The 15,560-nt window shown below is 44.7% G+C and overlaps 1 protein-coding gene across 20 annotated transcripts in view; it reads right to left on the bottom strand.

The window, feature by feature from the left end:
- Positions 1 to 15,560, bottom strand: part of FBRSL1 (fibrosin like 1) — a 547,777-nt gene that overhangs the window by 232,570 nt on the left and 299,647 nt on the right. For 2 of the 20 annotated variants that reach the window (XM_080373497.1, XM_080373498.1), the window contains exon 1: positions 1 to 15,560. This exon is cut by the window's left edge and continues 24,884 nt beyond it; it is cut by the window's right edge. The exons of the other annotated variants lie outside the window; for them this stretch is intronic. The gene's annotated coding sequence lies outside the window, so the exon portion shown is untranslated. 20 annotated transcript variants of the gene reach the window in all.

Genomic DNA, 15,560 nt, shown 5'->3' with positions numbered 1-15,560 from the left:
CATCTCGGTGGCCTGATAAAGTGAATGAGTTTGACTACATTTGCAAAACCTGTTGTGTCCTCATGGTGAACGTCTCCTCCCCAGCTTGGGAGCTACAGCTCCTGCTGGGGATGCTGGGATCCAGATCAAACCCTCTGAACGGCAGGTACGCTAACCGTGAGGCAGGAAAGCTGTGTTTTTACAAAGCTACCAGTGGGATCTGGGTGCTTAATTCAAATTAATGGAAACTGGGTGCCTTAATCCCCAAGAGGGCTTTGAAAAATTTTAATAAAAAAAGATCTCCACCCGCTCTGAAGTGAGGAATGAATATTACCCCTTGCCTAATGACTGACCTGGTAATCAAATGCTCCCTCTTCCCAGGAGCTGCACGTATCACACCTTTGCTGCAAGAAAGCAGACGACTACAAGTGTTTTAATCTGAGCTGAAAAGTGCTGAGCTTTGTGGGTGTTAGACTATGTGATTCTGAGTTTTCGGTCCAAGATTGCCAGCCAAGTTTCAATGGAAAACAAGACACGACATTTTTCAACACTCTGCTAACTCTTCTTAAGACTAATCTTTTATAGGCGCTGGGATCTTCAGAGCAGATTTTTTTTCTGTAGTTGTTTTTATTTTTACTCTGGAGCCTATGATGGAATAAATCAGTCTTTGCCAAACCAGATACTTTTCTTTGGCAGACATTTGCATATTAAATCTAAAATTGTTTGCCATGACACAGTGTAAAGCAATTCTTGAAAGCCACTTCACATCCTTCCTGCAAGATCTCACTAGCACCTCTGTAAGTAACACCAACCTGTTTTTTTGGAGACCTGATAACCTGGCATATTCAGCTGTTCCTCGTACTGTTAGTGCTCAGAGCAAAATCGATGATAAAAGGTCTGGAAGACACGCACTTCTGCAGTAAATCCGTAAGACAGCTCAGGTCTCCCTTCAATTTGGTATTTATTAGTTTTCTCCCCAAACACAGCAGAAGATGGTGACAACTAGTTCCCATCAGTACACGCCTGCTCCCGAGCTATGGAAAATGACTCTACAGGCCAACTGGAAGCTGAATAGTTTATACATGAGCCAAACAAATGAGGTTTAAGGATGACTGATACGCTGGGATTGACTCTTTGCCCCTGCCGAAGGCTCACGGAAGGTACATCCTATGCAATGTGTTGCAACGTTGGCAAACAGATAAAAATAGCTCCTTGCTTTATAGCTATTGCACCGGCACGGTGACCTGCTTCGTATCCCATTGCTTTCTGTGTCCCAAACTCTCTCTGTCTGTTGTATAAAATATGTTACAATTGGGGATATTTTTTTTTTTTTCATCTTCCACTTCAATATACCAGACTAAGCTAGTAAAAAAATGAGACGGTCATGCTCTTTTAAAATAACAAAACACCCACCCTGGCAGTTATGACATAACCCGGCAGATTTTTCTTGTTACTTTGCTGTTTTAAGTGCCTCACTCAATGTGAATCCAATTACCAAGGCCTTTGTTTTCTCTAACAAAGGGACTGTGTTTCGGGGCTCCGTCTCATCTGGCTTTAATCATTTCTCATGAGGGGAGCTCACTAACAACCACCTTGGGATACTTTTTATGACAGATTTGGGAAGGTGCATGAAAGAAGGGGTGGTTTGAAGAAAGAGGAGATGAGGTAGACGCCCTCTCCCTCCCCACCCCCCTTTTTTTGGGTTTGGTGTTTTTTTTTTTTGTTGTGTTTTTTTTTTCTTTTTTTTTTTTTTGACAAGTGCATAGGCTTTCCACAGAGCTCCAGTAAACCCCAGCATGACATACCCCTGGCCATGGATGGAAGTGATTTTCGAGTGGCTATTTTTTTGGACTGAACTACAGCTTATTTTAGAAGTCTCCAAAGTCTTCTGAAAGAAGGAAGGAAAAAAGCCCAGCTCTGGATCTTCCCTGGCCCATGTGGCTGAAAATTACCCGTTTTACTACGAGGCAGGCCCGTGCCAGCTGGCCAGCCCAGGCAGACATGTTTTCTTTTCCCTTTTAGGCCTATTCTAGAACAGATTTTTCCTCATAAAACTTACAACTGGTGCAGCTCTTCTCAAGTCTGAAAAGCAAAACTTTTGAAATCAGTGGTACTCAATTAATGCGGCCGAGCACAACAGATCCTTCAAGTGACACAAGGAAAGAGACTTTCCTCTGTTAGAAATGGGAATTTCATTCTCTCTCCCTTCACCGCAGGAGGCAATCATGATTGCTCAAGTCATGCTTTCAAAGTAATCGTTTCAATACCAGACTAGTAAACAAAGCCTTATTCCATCCTGAAATGTTGTATTTAAGAGGGAAAACCCTTCCCCAAAGCAATCTTTCCCTGTTAATTGCAGCGTAAAAGACCATCAAACATACTGTTAGTATTATTTTCTCAATGTTGCATGTAAAATTTACAGTGCAATTTCCATTGTATTCAACAACCAGCAGAAGAGCTAGCGCTAAGCCTAGAAAAGCTTGTTTTAATCACATATTAATCTCAGTTGTTTTGTTTTTATTCAGTTTATTATTTTTTTTCACAGGGCCACGAGCATGCTACAACAGTTCCGAAATACTTGATAGGGAAAAGTACTTAAGGTTTCTGGGTCAATCGTTTTTCACCGCATGTGACCAGAAAAAAAAAGGCAAACAGTGAGAAGTAGCAGCCTCCAGGCTACCCAGCTTTGGCTTTTGACTGGTTAAATGGGATTCGTGGTAAGAACTTCAGCACCCCGCAGTGTTCACAGCACCATGGCTCTGGACAGGACTCTCTATCCCCCTTCCCCTCTGCAGGATCGGCTCCCACCTGCTCTGCTGGGAGAGCGGTGATCTACCCCAGCACCTCTCTGCCCTTCCCTTTGGCAAGTTTTTAATCGTGTCCCTGTACAGTTTTGCACTCTGGCTTGTCTCTGGGTTTGAACAGTCGTTTTAGATGAATGCAACTGCTCCCAAAACGCAGGGAAATTTTTTTCTCTGGGACAGCCTAGTCACGATCTCATTTTGGGTCCAAGAACAACGCAGAGCCCTGTACCAGACGCAGCACTGCACTGACAACCCATACAAATCACAAGAGCTACTGTGTTAGGCTAATGTGGGCAATGACCCAGGCAACATGATTTACCAGTACAGTAACTATCATACATTTCATGTTGATTTACTAAGTCCTTACATGAGTGCTGGAACTAAAACTTACATTGGATGTTGCAGAACTCAAACGATAATGTTTACCCAGAGCGCAGGGGCACCCCCAGGCCAGGGCCAGGTCTCCAGCCACGCTGGCCCGCAGGCATGGCCACAGAAGCCACCTCTCTCCAGGCCCTACCTCCCACCAACCCAAACACCCACCCAACAGCATGTAATACAGAGGAACATATGGAGGTAACAGTCAATCACAGACTGAGAAAAAACATGTTCCTCCTGGACCAAAGGAAAACATTTCCCTCGTTATGTGCTTTCCCACCTAGCTCCAAGAGCCTGCTGAAACGGGATTGCTCTGCTAGGCTTGCAGAAACATGAGGGGATGTGAAACACTGCGCTCAAAACCTTAAACATCCAAAGCTCGAAATCAGTACTGAAAATTCTGTAGCTGAGAAACGTTAACTTACTGTGAGCTGATGGATGCAGCGGAGGGTTAGTCACGATGCTTCAGCCAAGACTTCAGGAGAGACTACTCTGCCTGCCACAGCCTATTGTTATTATTTACTATTAAAAAACTTGACTTGCCAAATCAAGTGGATTTGCTTGAGTTTTAAACATCTCAGCTTCTCTTCTTTACAAATGTATTTACAGGGTTAAAAAAAACCCCACACCACCACTGCTCCACAGTACAAAGCGTATCAGGCAAAACCACTGGGATCCCAAGAGTTCACCGGTTGCAGCCCCTCCTAAGATTCTGGGAAATGTCCCTGTACATCTCGTCCTCCCCCATCTCACCCCAGGCCCTGTACTTGCAGGCAGCTGACATTAACTGGTCAGCGGTACCCCCAGGCACAAGGAAGTTATGCCTTGGTTTTGTGTGGGGTTTTTTAACATACAGAAAGGACCAACATAGTTTTTCCATAGAGCACTAATCATTCTAACTCTCACTATGAATAATTAACAGCATTAATCATATTTCAGGCAAATATTTCCATACAGTCTATTAATACATCCCAATCAAATCAGAAAGACTCAAGACCAGTAATAACTGAGATTCTAAGCTCTGCTAAAAGCAGCCTTCTAAGACATACTGTGGTTCCAGATGTTTTGCACAGCTATTTATTTAGCTTGTAAACAAGCCACCAAAAACATTCCACATAATGATGGGAGAACCGCAATTACATTGTTGTGGGGATTTACAAAGAGCTCAGCATACTTTTGTGATTTAGAGAAATCTCTCATTCTTTCTGAGAGCTGATTTACAGATTTATGTCTGTGCTGTGAAGTGCCCTGGGAATCATTAAAATGGTGACAAAGAAAAGTGATTTTCTTTATTAAGAGAGGAATGAAGGAGGGGAAGGTGAAAGAAGAGAAGCTTCCCTGCTCTCCCCCTGCAACAGATTACTCTCCTCCTTGTCAAGGATTTTATGCGGAGTCAAATAATCATCAGGTAGCATTGATACTGGCTTGGTTCAATTTTTACGTGTATTTATTAACAGCAAATTGCTAGAAGAGCAACGCTTCAGCTGTCCTATGATGAGCACCATCCTCTGCCTTACCAACCCTGCTTGTGGAAGGGCACCGCCAGCACAGCCGCACCACAACCTATTGCCTGTGAGGTACCTGTAAGGTTGCTAGTGCCAGAACTTGGAAAAGTGGCACAAAATTCTTGACATGCCATGGGAGGCTCTTGCTCCCTTGTGCCATGTGGCCATGTCCGTGCTAGCCAGCTCGGGACTACCGCAGCTGCTCCGTGCCAGTGCTCCCTGTGGTGGCCCAGGTGAAGAGGCATGCTTCAGAGGAGAGCAGAGCCCAGCCACAGGTGCAGCCCCTGCTGAGGATGCTGGACAACAGCAGCCACCCAGCTGGGACGCAGCGTCTCTCACCCTGGGCATTTCATTTGGAGTGTTCAGCTGCCATCCGGTAGCTACAGTCTGTAAGTGATACTGATTTGAGCAGACCAGTGAAAGTGGCAATCTCTGTATCCCATTAGCAGTTCCCTGAGCTGGGGAGACCCCATGATCACATTATCTCGTTTTGTGATTTGTAATACAAGCTAATCACTCCAAGGCAAACTGGGTTCAGCCTTCATCTCCAGATGCTGTCTTTGGTCCTGCAGAGGGTCACTCCAGTTCAACGTTCACGCTTTTCTACTTCTACAGCATAAAAACCATAACCATATACTCCTCTGGAGAAAAAAAGACCGAAGAACCAAACCACCATTTTCAGCACTTCATAGATTTGCTGCTTTCGTTCAATTCCAGCCTAATGGCTGCGACTCCAACCGCCAGCTCCAGGCAATTCTCCTGTTTACGCTCCAAGTCTCACACTCGGTGCAGCTGCGCGGGCACAGCTCACCTTCACACTGTGGCTGCCACCGCCTGCCTGCCTGCCTACCACTGCCACCGAGGAACACCACGTCCTCAGAGCCTGCCCTGGGGTCTGCATCTGAAAGGCAGCCACCTGTAAAACCAAACGCTGCTTAATTCACCCTACAAAGACACAAATGTCCCTTTTTGAATTTACTATTTTTGAACTATTTAAGTGAAAAGCCCAGGTTTTATAACTTCTGAGTCGGTGGTTCTAGCTGAAGATCAAGATCTTAATCTTGATGAGGGTGCACAGCCCCAGGGCACTGTTGGTCCCTGAGCTGCAGGTGACCTTCTCCCATGGATGGAGATCACTTGTGCCCAGCACGCTGGAGAGCCTGCTCCCGTATCCTCCCCCTGCTCCCAAGCAAGCACCTCCTGCGCAGGTAAATCTTAAGCCTGCCTGTGGTAAATTGATGAAGAAGTGACATCACCATCATAATTCCTAGGGACAGAGCGAGGAGGGGCCTTAAACGTGATTGCTTCCCATCTGTATATGTGCTTAAAGACTGTAAAATAAATTAAGGGGCAAATCTAAAACATAATGATAAAGATTCCCCACTGAACAGGTGTTTTTTCCATCCATGAAATTACAAGTTGCCAGGAAAAGACATGGGCCCAGCTCAGTTTCATTTCAGTCTCAGCTCCTTCCGTTAAAATAATAACAGGCTTTATGTTCCTGAAGCTGTAATTAAACAAGTGCTTTGGAAGGAGGACCTACAGCTTGTTGTACTGGAAATAAAAGAGAAGCTACAGCAAACGGCTCACATTGGCCATTCCCACCTCCCCTTCTCCCTGCCTCCTGGTGTGACTTTCTAGCCCAAGCTCTCATTTCATGCTGCTTGGTTTATTGTTTTGGGTTCCCCCGACCTCGATTTTTTAATGGAGAATATGTAATCATGGAGGTACATTTAAAATCTAGTCAGAAATCCTAAACTAGAAATTAAGTAGATCCTCCAAGAGCCACCACAGCCTTTGCCTTCACCCCGCGCAAGCATTTGCCACCATTATCTGTCAGGGACAACCCAAACAACTTGTGCATGGCACTCAGCATCCTTCCAGTCACTCAAGAGTGTAAATGATGAATTCTGCTCTCAAACATGTAACATAATGTATGGTGTGAAAAAAGAGAAAACCCACGAGTGCTGTCACTGCATATTTATGATATAAAATAAGCATTAGCATATGGGAGAGCTCTAAAGGGAAAACAGAGCACAGCTTCCTCCAAATTTAGAACAATTGAATCAGTTTTAGAATCTAGGACTTCCAAGGGAAATATGCATTTTTACTAAGTCAGAAGTCAGTTAACCTGTCTATAACCCCTTTAAATAAAAGATCCATCTTCGGTATACGGGATAGGAGAACAGTAATATAAGCTAAAGATGCAGTTTAACTTACAATTTTTAGTTTTAGAATGTAATTTGGGAAAGAATATAAAAGAGGATTTTCTGACTGCACATCTACTTTCCTGAGTGGTGAAACATAATTATGAAGCAACAACAGAACGCTTAAGAAACAACACAGGATATGGAGTGACGATAATTACTAATAAGCAGCTACAGCAAAATCTTTACTTGCATGTGGAGTGCAGAACTTCACGTTACAGAAAAAAAAACACATTTATGACTGGTACTCACCAATACGTGCAGCTTGACCTACAAACATCTAGCTCAACAAAACGTAAATTATGAAGCTTTACATGATTCAGCCATACAACTGAAATACAGCACAATTTAACATTGTAGGAATGAAAATGCCTCTAGTAGACAGTTCCTGAAATACTGGGATCTCATGGCTGTGGAAGGAAGAAGTCACTCTGCAGGCACGCGCCAGGCTAGATCCCAAGGCAGGACTGATGTCCCATCTCCATTTTACTTGTGTTGTTCACGAATGTCTTGCTGCCCCTTTCTGCCAGCATCCCAGGAATGGAAGCAGAAACATTTGCAGCCAGCAGCACAGACCGCAGCAGCACGGGCAAAGCCAAGGCACTGTAGGCAGGGACGGAAAGGGAGAGCAGTGTGTCCTTTGCCAGCTCCAGCTATAAAGGGCCTGTTTGCACGGCAAGGGTTTGGTAGCCGGGGGGCTACAGGGGTGGCTTCTGTGCGAAGCTGCCAGAAGGTTCCCCCAGGTCCGACAGAGCCCACGCCAGCCGGCTCCCAGCCGGCCCCGCCGCTGGCCACGGCCCAGCCCGGCAGCCACGGTGGCAGCACCTCGGGGAGAGCGTGTTTGAGAAGGGGGAACACCCGTGGGAGAACAACAGCGGGGAGAGGAGCGGGGATACGTGAGAGGGGCAGCTCTGCAGAGACCCGGGCAGGGCAGGGGGCAGGAGGGGCTCCAGGCGCCGGAGCAGAGATGCCCCCGCAGCCCGCGGGGAAGACCACGGTGAGGCAGGCTGTGCCCCAGCCCACGGAGCCCACGGGGGAGCAGACCCCCACCCGCAGCCCCGGGAGGACCCCACGCCGGGGCACGGGGTGCCCACAGGGGGCTGTGACCCGTGGGAGGGACCTGCGCTGGGGCAGGGTGTGAAGAACTGCACCTGTGGGAGGGACCCGCGCTGGAGGAGTTCATGGAGGACCATCTCCCGTGGGAGGGACCCGCGCTGGAGGAGTTCATGGAGGACCATCTCCCGTGGGAGGGACCCGCGCTGGGGCAGGGGCAGAGCGTGCGGAGGGAGGAGCGGCAGAGACAGCGTGTGAGGGACTGACCCCAGCCCCATTCCCCATCCCCTGCGCCGCTGGCGGGGAGCGGGGAGAGAACCCGGGAGCGAAGCTGAGCCCGGGGAGAAGGGAGGGGTGGGGGAAGGTGTTTGAAGATTTGGGTTAATTTCTCATTACCCTACACTGATTTAATTGGTAATAAATTAAACTGATTTCCCCGAGTCGAGTCTGTTTTGCCCGTGACAGTGCTTGCTGAGTGATCCCCTGTCCCTGTCCCGTCCCACAAGCCCTTCGTTCTATTCTCTCTCCCCAGCCCGGCCGAGGCGGGCGGTGACAGGGTGGCTTTGGGGGGCACCAGCAGCCAGGGTCAGCCCACCACAGCATTGTGGACAATGATCGTAGCTCACAGAAACCAAGCGAGGCTACACCTCACCCCTCTTTAGGTGTACAAATTGGCATTTGCAGCAGAATCAGTTGACCCTGGCAGGATGGAAATCCCAGGTAATCACTTTCTTGAGGACAACGTTCAGTAACATTTTCCTCATTGTGCTATTAAGAATCTTATCATTAACACAAACTAGCTATGTCCCCTTGTTTCGACCTTCCTTCTCAAGAGGTCACACATATTGTTACCAGTGTGGACAAAACTTTGTTCAACGTATTAAAACACCTCCACATCCCAGTGTGTCGGCATAGTTCATTGCCTTACTCAATGCAGTGGTTTACTCCTTTTTTACATTACAGATTTGCACATATTCTCAGCTCTTACAGCATAAGTGATTAGAACCGTCTGTCTTCCCCAAAATTTCACCATTTGTCCAAGTGCACCTTTCATTAACCTGCCATCATGCACAAACTCTGCCTCTTTAGTAACTAAAAAAGCTCACGTTGATAACAAATAATAATGCCCCGTAGCTAGTTAAGCAAATTAATGCTATGTTCATGTAAAGACAATTTGATTTAACTTTTAGTTAATTATACTCAAGACTAATCCTAAGAAGAACATTAATAAAACTCAGAAAAAAAGTAGACAAAGAGAACTCTCTTCTACAGCACCTTTCATAGATCAAAATGTCTACAATTTAAAGCTCCAAATAAAATGCAAATTAAAATGCCAGTGACACAGAGTAACAGGTAGAAAACCCACCACCAACCCCGGACCGGCCAAGCTCATTTCCCCCACTGTATGCACAGGTGTTCCCCGCCAAGGGCACTCACTGGGCAGAAGACAGCGTCCCCAGACAGTGCGCTACACGAGGTACAGTCCTACGAGGCATGTAACATCTCCAGGATCTCTCCCAGCATTACAAGAGCACACAACGGTCCGCTGGCCATGACTGGTGTAAAGATTTCCAGTACACAGAGGCCTTGGCTACAGCAGCCCTCAGTGACTGGTACTGGCGGCACCACGAACACCACTTTCCAGCCATTTGGTCCACAGAGGCTAATTTCTTTCTAGACACTGCCAAATGGACATTTAAGTCCTTTTTAATCCAAAATATACAATGCTTGGCCAAAGCAGGAAAGCCACAAAAGACAACAATGGTACAGACTTCAGGAAAACACGGGCGAAATGAGCCCTAGCTGCTTGCCACATCTCTGCTGCTTCAAATACAGAGTGCCCAGAAAATTACCATAAGTTTGGAAAAAAAATAATCTTCTGGTGCTTCCTTAAAGACACACCACATGAGGAATTCCCCTCCTCGTACTCTATCTTAATTGTTGCCCAAAATGTTTCCTAACAGATATCTACATGCAAATGCAATGTTTTGGTTTTATCTTTCAGCTTCAAGATTAGGCTTCAAATTAAAATGGAAGGGTTGTGTTCCAGACTTCAAGAAGTGAGGTATAAATAACGTCGAGTTAATTAGCAGTGTGCTGATAGGTGCCGGCACCACAAAGACAACACTTCTGCTTTTTGTGCCTTAGCATAAGAGCTCATCTACTGCAACACAGAACTGTGCTTCCTACTGGTCCTTCAAAGTGAGGTACTGATATGGGGTGTATTCATGAGAGCAGATGTAAATGAAGGTCCCACGTGTTGGTAAACGCTCAAAATCATGGAAAAAAACCCATAACCTCAGGAGACCAACTGTGAATCCATCAAAGGTCTGTGGAAGCTTCGTCCGCAGCACACAACATAGAAATGCAGGGCAGCCTCTTGCCAGGTGGGAGGAAAGGAGGAGATCTGCTCAGACTCTGTAATTTAATGTTGCCTTTTTCAATAAAAGCTAAAGATACTTGGAAGCTCCGGGTACATAAATGCTGGAATTTATAGCTGTCTCAGAGACAGCTGTGTGATATACAGTTCAATGGGAAGGCCACCACAATTAGCTTCGCTTCCAGGACTATTTTATTGGAGGAAAGGGGTGATGAGCTCTGTTTAGAAAGTGGGAAGTAACAGAACAAAGTCAGCCTTTGGAATCATCTCATGAGCATGTGTAAGTGTAAGGTACATATACAGGCAACTCATCTGTGGAGGGAGGATCCCTTGGAGAGTGCAACTCCAGAATCCAGACAAGGGAGGGACTGCAATAATACACCACTTGTCTTTCTGAAGACATATTTTGCTGCTGCTCGTGTCGTCCACGACACTGTAAAAACCTGCACTGCTTAACTCTCTTGGGAGGGTCATACATAAGGCAAAACAGACACACGTTTCTCTTCTGGTGCCTGCGGAGGGAATACAATGTGCTGTAAGGTATTTAGGAGTCTTCATACCATGATAAGAGCGCAGTGTACATATAAAAAACACATAGGTCACATAACTAATTGTTAGAAAGCTGCCCTTGCAAAGCTCCCAACAAGAATCAAACATTTTACAAATACTGTCAACATTCGCATTTGGACATGAGGCAATGAGGCACAGAGGGTAAGTACCCGGTCTGAGGTCACACCACAAAAATTGTACAATGTTTGCAACTGGGGAAACACAGAAGTGAACATGTAGATAAAGACTGTGCATGCAGGACTGGGCGTTTGGCTGGTTTGCATATCCAATTTCACTTAGTATGGATTTCCTAATTCCATTAAATTGACATTGTTATATATCTAACCACAGCCCGTAAGCGCACTGTAATGCGGTGCCACCTGTCTCAGGTTCAGCACTCCAGTACAGATCCCACAGCACCAATAAGGCACGGAAGAAGCTACTACGGTCAGGGAGGAGTGTGGTCAAAAGGCATTTTGGTGGGACAACAGGTATTTCAGCATGCAAAGCAGGTACTTTCTGTGCCACTAACACTAAGCCACCTCCCTGCCCATGCTAAGGTTACTCTGTTTGCATGAAGAGCTGATCCCTCCCAGGCTGAGGCTGAGTTGAGAGAGCTTTGAACAACGTGGCACATACTTGGCCTAGTTGTGTTTGCCTGAAATCCCTAATGCCTTCCCAGAACATATAACCACCTAGCAAGAGAAAACCATGCCATATCACAAGCCTCCAACAAGATGAATTAAGCTGGATTTGGTTTTGCTTCCCTATACTTGTTTTTTTTTTTTTTTTTAAATAAGACTAGAGGTGCTTGAAGAACACAATAAGCTCGTCCCATTTACCTGTTCCCACGCTGCACTCAGCGTGAAGTCTGACATTTCTGCTCCAGACCTAAAGGGCTTGTCTGTGTTCTCCAGCTACAGCAGTTTGTCCAATAAAAGATTGTCTACGTATCTCACCTCTTCCATAACCTTTCCTGAGAAAGCTTATTACCGAGATCTCGATGGTAGGTAAAGTGAGAAAAGGGTAAGGTTACAGCTGCTGACTTTTAGAGGAAATCATTGCACCATCATTTTTAAGAAAAAAAACCCCAAAACAAAGAAGGGTCAGGATTAAGCTAGAAGGGCTTCAAAACCAAGAGCTGGTGTGGTTAAACACTGTCATCAAGGGACGATGACAGGTAGGATGGTCTGTGCTCTGAGTGGAGAAGTATCATATTCCTGACCTCATCCCCAGCTGCACCAAGGCCGTCCCTGTTGCTCTGAACATCCTCCTTAGGGGAAAGGGGCCGAGCTAAGGGAATTCCAGGTTTCTTATTTTAATGCTATCTTTCATAATAATGGGTGGGATGTACGAACAACTCCATTTGTCCATAAAACAGGATTAATCTTACCATTCCTCCTTTTAACCTAACTGATGTGATAATATTTGTAACACGTTTTGTCTCACTACCTATAAAGGTAAGTAAGAAATCAGGATGCTTGAGACCAATTCCCAGCACCAATGATTTTTGTTTTTTCCACAAAAGAAGCACTGGCAGAAATTTCACTCAGCTCATGTGAAACTTAGGGGAGGAGTAAATGAATTACTCTTTTATCATGTCTTATTAAGAATGCTCAGTATATAATCCATTCTTCAAATTATGCTCTGTTGAAACAGTCAGATAATCATATTAAAAAGGTGAATGGAAGAGGAGAGCAGCACAGTTAGTACCTGTCACTTTAGTAAAAGCAGATGTATGCATGCATAATACGTTTGTTTCTCAACCAGGACTCTAAATTAGTATATTTTAGAACCTTGTATTTTGCTAAGTAATACCATGTACTGCAATAACACACCGTAATGTTACTCAAATTGCTGTCACAAATGAAAACAAGGGTTCTTCAGTATTTAGCAAAATTTCAGCTGTATATTGTATTGGCATTTCTTCAACCCCCTACCTCCCACATCACTACAACAGGAGGCAGGTAGCAGGGCACTGGGGGAGAGAAAGCTCACAGGAGGTCACATGAACACAATGGCATCATGGAGAAAGCACACCCAGCCATTTGCAAATAGAAAATACAGAAGCTGGAACAAAATATCTTCACCTTTCATTGATACACAAGTATCAAACAGTAAAGTAGGTCTACATAATATGTATTATGCAGCTTTATTTTTATCACAGGGTTCTTCTAGCTGAATGCACAAACTACTTTGACTCTGCTGTCATGATTTATTTTATCGCCCTGAAACCCCCAGTAAAAGGGAGCCTTTTATCTGCAGTTTGACAAGCTATGGTTTCTATTTATTCCACACTGCAGCACATTGCAAGGGTGTTGTGTTGCTCTGTGCAGGAGACCTAGACTGAGCTTTGTGACTCTCTAGTCTGTTCTGTCATTCTCATTTCTCTATTTCTCCATCTGAACGCTTGCCATGGTCCTACTAGCTGCTCTTTGATGCTTTGCACAGTGGCAGCATGAGGGTCATCAAGTGACTTAACCCTTCTTGTCTTCTCCCAACAGCTGCTGCTGACCTACTTCATGGTCTATATTACACCGATCTACGTTACACCGAGGTACAGGACCTTTTTAACAAGAAAATGCATGCAAACCTTACATACTGGCTAAAAACTTTACTTAATGTGTAATACCACAGCTCTCACTACGCAAGTGAAGACTTTACGTGATTTCACACCTACATCCTCTAAACATCTGGTTTAGGCAGAAGCGTACTTTCCAGTGCTTACAGGAATGTTCTGACACCAAAAGGAAAACAATCGTTCCATTATAAAAGTTAAAGATTGCTCAGATGTTTAAATTTCTCACTTTGCATGTTCAAGGTTTTCCTTACCTCTTTGCAACTTCCAACGGCACAGTTCCCTCTCCCACCCTGTGATTCTGAACGAGGCATCACTTTTGTATTTTCCTACTTCAAGAACTTTCTTTAAATGATCACTAAATCATGAAATACCCTGGTTTTGCCAGTCCTAGGTACTTCACTGTAGTGTTCCCACCAGATTTGCTTATCAAAGGTCATAAACCTTACACTGCTGCTAATAACAGCAGCAGCCCAGTGCTGCTGTTCTGCCAAATTTCTGTACGCAGCTGCTGGCTGCAGTTAAACTTCTGATCCCATTTACAGTAGAGAGCATGACTCCATTTCACCTGGAAACAGCTGTGCAAATGCTGATGTTTTGGGGTGATTTTTTTTTTTTTTAAGTTTCTTTCTCTTTCCCAAAGGAAAAGCTTCTCCAGTTACAGCTCTGAAGTGGGACTCGGGAATTTTGGCTCCTGTTCCAGTGCTGCTCAACTCACTATTTTCCATGCTAGCAACTCGTGGTTGCGGTACTAAGGCTATCTGCATACAAAATATATGCATTATCACGTAGATTTGACATGTGCAAGTATACCTATGTGAATGTACATACACACACAAAGCTGGCAGGTTAGAAACTGAGAACTATTTGGAATATGTCTTTTTTGTCTAAATCATTGACAAACCTCCTTAAGAAGTAGCCACTAAGGCAAGTAAGCTAATCAGTCCACCACTAGTATTAAGTCTAAAACAATCTCCAGCTGAAATGTGATTAATCCATGCATGACAGCTTAAAGGTCAAAGCTAGAATGCAGAGCTTCTTGACTGCAAAGAAAGAACTGACTTATTTTTATCTCTTCTTTAAAAATTACAGCAGCCATGAAGTGGCTCAAGGAGCAGAGTAATGAACGTCATAAACCTGCCTCATAAAAATGGCATTCATGCAGTAATACAGCGGGTCAGATGAGCAGGGAACATTTCATTAAAAATTCCCCTTCTTGCCTACCCAAGAGAGACTTAAAACTAATCATATAAAATGGCTGAGTGACACCATTAACGAGCATTAATATTTTAAAGCTTTAATAGTACAACAGGGCTAGGCTGTTATATCAAAATTATACAACCTTATTAGACAGTGCACTTGGCTGCATTGTACTTGAACTGTCAGTACCCCTTGATTGGAAATATTAAGGTGGCCATGAACCACAGCACAAATACCTTAGCTGTTGTTTGTCTGGACTTTGAAGGCTTGGTAATTCCCTGACATGTGCCAAATTCGGGACCATTTTGTGAGGAACAAGCTTATTTACCTTACTCGTACTGAAGGAGGGAGACCTTTACTGTGAGAAATGGGAAAGGCTGCTTTCAGAAAGCTATTAATTTTAAAAGATGCCAATTAGAATTCAGATTCTTGAGATCTGGAGTACAATTTCAAACAAAATTAACACAACCACGTGGGCAGGAACACATCTAGACTGTCTTCAGCAGCCAGAAGCGGTAACACTGGAGAAATCAGAGAGACTAGCATACACGTGTATCCTTAACTCTAAAAGACAAAGGTAAATGTCATCCATATTACTCTTCTGGGGACAACTACGGATCTAGTTGACAAGCTCCACTGAAATCTTCACTGGGGATTACCTGCAGTCACACACAGTAATCCTGTGAGCCAGAACCACTTGCTTAATAAGCAGCGGTTTCCAACTCTGCCTCTTTTCTTGTGGCAAAATCAAATCTCAGTCCTAGTTCCTGGACATGAAAGGGAACTGGAGGAGGAGATACAGGCAAATACAGGGTTTAAAGCAAGAGGTTTATCTTTTTTGTGTGAGGAGTGTAGATCCTATCAAACCTCCCAAGCATAAGAAATGCTCACTGCCTTCATTTTCGCTCTCTTCCATGATGTTGTGCT

This window comes from Falco punctatus (assembly GCF_963210335.1).
Source record: "Falco punctatus genome assembly, chromosome: 1".
Taxonomy (NCBI): domain Eukaryota; kingdom Metazoa; phylum Chordata; class Aves; order Falconiformes; family Falconidae; genus Falco; species Falco punctatus.
This window is presented reverse-complemented; position numbering and strand designations above follow the sequence as displayed.